A 5,549-nucleotide genomic window follows, 5' to 3' on the forward strand; every position below is an offset into this window, starting at 1 on the left:
GGGACATGAATGGATTGAGGCCACCACTAGCCAGAGGCAGAACAGGAGCTGAGCCCCGGGACTCAAGGGTTGGCCCTTTGGGGAGAACCTCTCACAGCAGAGAGGAGAAACTCCATGGGGGCATGGGAAGCCCCTTCTGTGCCTGTTAAGTCGAATCCCCCCACTCCCTCCAGGTCAGGGCCCTCGTTAATCCCTTGGTGATCCGCGCACTCACCCCTTTCACAAGTCTAACCTGAAAGTCTTCCTCTGGCTGGGCTCTTCCTGTGGACAGAGAGACACAGGCATGGCAGTGCAGGGACAGAGGGACATAGGTGTGGTGGCACAGGACAGAGGGACACAGGCAGACAAAGGGACAGAGGCGTGGTGGTGCAGGGACACAGGCATAGTGGTGCAGGACAGAGGGACACAGATATGGTGATGCAGGGTCAAAGGGACACAGGTGTGGCCGTGCAGGGACAGAGGGACACAGGTGAACAGAGGGACACAGGCAGACAGAGGGACACAGGCATGGCAGTGTGGGGTGGGGGTGCTATTAACCCCACCCGTGGGACCAGAGAACATTCTGGGGTGATGAGATGTGGACCTCAGAGGTCAACCACAGTTTCCCTGCCGAGGACAGGAAGCTGAGGTCACCCACATCCTTCCATCACCAACGGTCAGTCATCTGCAGGGCCCATGCCGAGAGGGTGGAGTGGCGGTCAGGCCTCCATTGCCCCTCTTCAGCTTGCCATCCCCTTGCTGGCAGAGGCCGGGACCGATGCTGCCAAGGAGGCAGTGAGAAGCCCTGGACCAGAGCCTGGCAGGATGGAGGGACGGCAGGTGACAGGACAGCAAGGCCTGGAGAGAGGCAGCTGGTGACTCTCGGCACCCAGGCCTGCTCTCTGCAGCCTGGACTACGCAAGGCTAAGGCTGGAGCAGCAGGCTCTGCCCGGAGTCAACAGCTCAGCAACGCTCCAGCACACGCTCCAGGTGGCATGAGGTTTCAGGGACCTGGAGGTGAGGCAAGGCTACCTTCTCCAGCCCACAGAAGGACACAGCCTTCCAAGGGGAATGTCTGGTTCTCCCATCCTGCAGGGCCTTGACCTTGGCCTGGCCATGGCCCCTGGACTGCTTCTTCCGCTTGAAACTGAGCGAAGCCCTGGGTCCTGTCGAGCTGGCTGCACCACTGTGAGAATTGATTAAAACAACACGGAGAAGCAAACGGCGCAGAAGGTGGTAGGTGAGGAAGATGAGGTTGAAGAAAACAGTGAAAACCCTTCTGGAAAAGCCCTCGGGGACATCGGCCTCCATCGCCTTCACCTGCTGGTAGACGCTGCAGGGAGATTGGTGCCCTGGCATCCTTTCTCTGGAAGATGCTTTGGGGAGACTGGCGCCCCGGTGTCCATTCTCTGCTTCTTTTCAATTTTGGGGAGACATAGGGCCACCTGAACAAAAGCCTGATTTGCCTCCTCTTTGGGGCTAGGAGTAACCAGGCTCTGATCCTCAGGATGGAAGTCAAGGTGACCAGATAACTTCTGGGTCATGCCCTTGAAAGAGAGGGTGCCTGTCCTTCCCCTTCTCCCTGCATGCAGCTGGAGGGCAGACACGCCGGACAAGCCATGCCTGAGGGTCTTGCCCAGCAGTAGGCTCCAGAGCCTCTGTTCCAGACCCGCCATTCCCCCTGGCTTACCTGGAAGTGTGACCCCAATGTATTTGGGTTATCCATCACATACAAGGAACCAGAGCCCAGCAAGTGCACCTGCTGACTGCATTCTTTCTCCTGAGTTGTAGAAATCCAGCCACATTTGCAAACCTGCTCCAACACTCAGTAGGACCAACTCATTGTAGAAATGCAGGCAGGGCAATGTCCCCAGCTTGGCTTGACTTGAGGCTCCGTGCACCTTCAGGTTCTCATCTTGTCGGCAACCTGTGTAGCACGGGCCCTGCTGCTGGCCGGGGTCAGGCAGGAGGAGTCCAGGACTCCTGCTTATGTCTGAAGAGGGTGTGGGTCCCCTCCCCTCATCTGCTGAAGTCCTCTGTTGTCTCCTTATGAAATTCCTCCCTTGGACCAGGTGGCCTCTAATGCCTCGTATTTCCATGAGATTCTGTTATGCTAAGGAGAATGAACCTGACTTTTTTCTTTCTGCTACAGACACCTAAGCGTACAAAACCAGCTCACTTGGGTTGGGTTCAATTTGTTTCTTTTCAGTAAGCGCAGACTCTGCGGCCAAACTGCCGGGGCTGTGTGATTTCAGCAAGGCCCCACAGCTTCACATACATGCCTTAAACACACCAACTGAGAATAGTAACCAGTCGTGCACCATTGTCAAGAGCACACACCGAAGAGTTCCCAGCTCCTGTGGGCTTAGAGCGATGCCCTCCCAGCCCGCCGTTCTCAGTATTATTGGGAGCCGAAGCTACAGGAGTTGCTCGTTCATTCAATAACTTCCTAAAAGGTCAGGCCTTGTGCCAGGTGTCACAGTCAGACGAATCCGACATTGATCCTGCAGGAAGATGGTTACTCAGGAAATTAGAGAGCAAAATAAATAAGAAAAACACCTGCCCGTACATATGCAGCAGAAATCGAGATGCCACGAGCACTCAGGAGGAGAGGGATCAATGCTGGCTCACGTTCCCGGGAAGGCGTCTAGGAGGTTTATTGACCGTGAGCATGGGCCAAAAAGCAGAGAGAGCATTTGGATACTCGAGGCTGGCTCTTGCAACCTGATCCTCACTCATGTGGGGAGTTGAGGTTTCTCGATACCTACTATGGACTGCTTGCATTGACCTTGGGAGGAAGGTCCCAGGAAGGTCCCAACTGCCCCTGGAGGACCTCAGTCCACACTTAGGAGGGGCGACGGCTCCAACCATCACAAAGGTAAAGACTGGGGGGTTAGGGTTATTCTCTTCGAAGAATGGAACAAATGGTAAGTAGATCTAAATCATGGGAAACACCATGAGTCCCCTTGTATTTTGTGCTGGTTATTCTGCCCTGTTCCCCCTCAGTCCTCTCCCCCTGGGCTGGCCAGTGAACTGGGCCCGAGGCTGACCCTGCTGGGGTCTATGTAATCTCTCCCTACTCATCCAGAAATGTTTGCTAGGCATGTGGGTAAGGCATCTGTGCAGGGCACAGAGAAAACAGGCCAGGGTCCTGAACCCAGCGACCTTGCACGCTAGTGCACAGGTACGTGCACCCTAGTGACGGGCTCTGCGGAGGGGGGAAGGTCCTTCTTGTCACACCCTGCAAGCCCAGTACCCCACAAGCACAGGCAGACCAGCTGCTCACTGTGACTGGGGCCACAGCGGCTCTAGGCCAGAGAGGGTTGCCACACAGACACTCAGTGCCAGGAACGATGGCTCTGCACCCAGGAAGCACTGTGAGCAGCTTTTTGCAGCAGAAGCGACCTTTGTTCTGGCTTCTGGGCCTCTCAGAACACCTGGTGCCATTTCCCTCTCCCCTGCCCTTGGAGGTCCAAGAACCGCAGGGTTTCTGGTAGAGTTCCAGGCGTCGGGGCAGAAGAGGCCCTGGCTCATACCCGCATCCTGGAGGGATATCAGTGCCCTGAGCCTTGGCCTGTGCTCCTGAGGATGGGGTCTTCTGGGGTCTCTAGAGGGGCTGGCTGGTTAGGGCTGTCTAGTTCTTGGATGCCCTTGGTAGGTTGGAACTGAATGCTTGTTGAAGGTGTAACCTAGGTCTCCCCCAAACTCCACTCCCTTCCCAATCCCAGCTTCTCATGTTCCTCTCCTCCAGGGCTCCTCCTGGTCCCCAGGCAGCTGGGCCAGAACCAGGGCAAAGAGCCTGGACGTCAAGTCACCACCCAGGCACTTGACGTGCAGTTGCTCAGCACGAGTGACAGAGTAGACACCTGAGGCCAGATTCGTCATTCCCCCTCCCGCCAGCTGGCCAAGAGCCTCCCAGCTCTCCCAGAGCCAACACACAAGCCAGCTGCCTCCTCTGCACCCTGGCATGTGGCAGTTGTCTTTGAAGCAGCGATTGATTTCCTGTGTTTGGTGCCATCCCCGCTCCTTTCCATGGACAGGGATTGACCTTCCCATCTGACCGCAGGATACCAGGAGGGCGGGGGCCATGAGTCTCCAATCCCTGGTGGGGCTAAGCACCACCCTCCATGAAGCCTGTGGTTTCCCTGGGAAACCAGGGACTCCCGGAGAAAAGATTCTTGCCTTCCTTATCCAACTCAGGACCCACGCAGAACTGAATGCCATCTCCCCCAGCTGATCAGCAGGTTGAGTGGGTCTGCGTGACCCTCATCTGACCAGCAGATGTATCCTCTCTCTTACCAACAGATCTGGTGCTATATCTCCTCCATCTGACCAGCAGATCCAGTGTGATGTCTCCTCCATCTGATCAGCAGATCCAGCACTATGTCTCCTCCCTCTGACTAACAGATCCAGCACTATGTCTCCTCCCTCTGACCAGCAGATCCAGCACTATGTCTCCTCCCTGTGACTAACAGATCCGGCACTATGTCTCCTCCCTCTGACCAGCAGACCCAGCACTATGTCTCCTCCCGCTGACCAGCAGACCCAGCACTGTCTCCTCCCTCTGACTAACAGATCCAGCACTATGTCTCCTCCATCTGACCAGCAGATCTGGTGCTATGTCTCCTCCCTCTGACAAGCAGACCCAGCATTATATCTCCTCCATCTGACAAGCAGACCTGGCACTATGTCTCCTCCCTCTGACCAAAAGACACAGTGCTATGTCTCCTCTCTCTGACCTTCAGACCTGGCACTATGTCTCCTCCCTCTGACCAGCAGACCCAGCACTACATCTCCTCCTTCTGACCAGCAGGCCCAGTGCTATGTCTTCTCCCTCTGACCAGCAGATGGGACATTATGTCTTTTCTCTCTGACACACAGATAGGGCACTATGTCTCCTCCCTCTGACCAGCAGACCCGGCACTATGTCTCCTCCCTCTGACCAGCAGACCTGGAACTATGTCCCCTCCATCTGATCAGCAGACCTGGCACTATGTCTCCTCCCTCTTACCAACAGACGGGGCACCATGTCTCCTCCCTCTGACCAGCAGACCCGGCACTACATCTCCTCCTTCTGACCAGCAGGCCCAGTGCTATGCCTTCTCCCTCTGACCAGCAGACCTGGCACTACGTCTCCTCCCTCTGACCAGCAGATCTGGTGCTGTGTCTCCTCCTTCTGACCAGCAGATCTGGCACTACGTCTCCTCCATGTGATCAGCAGATCTGACACAATGTCTCCTCCTTCTGACCAGCAGATCTGGCACTATGTCTCCTCCATCTGACCAGCAGATCTGACACAATGTCTCCTCCCTCTGACCAGCAGATCAGGGGCTGTCTTTCCTATCAGCCTGGATGAGGTCATGAGGTCAGGGGCTATGTCATTGCCCTCAAGCTAGGCACTGCCTTCTCCAAAGAGAGCACCCCCACACTTCCGCTCAGAGCACAGACTCTGCCCACAGAGGGTGCTGGCGACTGCGGCACCGGCCCGCAGACAGATGGGGAGCAGGCACCTGCCAGCTCTTTGGGCCTGGAGAGCTCACCAGCGTCTGATCACGGATGACTTATCTGAA

This window comes from Pan paniscus, chromosome 7 (genome assembly GCF_029289425.2).
Source record: "Pan paniscus chromosome 7, NHGRI_mPanPan1-v2.0_pri, whole genome shotgun sequence".
In the NCBI taxonomy this organism is placed as follows: Eukaryota; Metazoa; Chordata; class Mammalia; order Primates; family Hominidae; genus Pan; species Pan paniscus.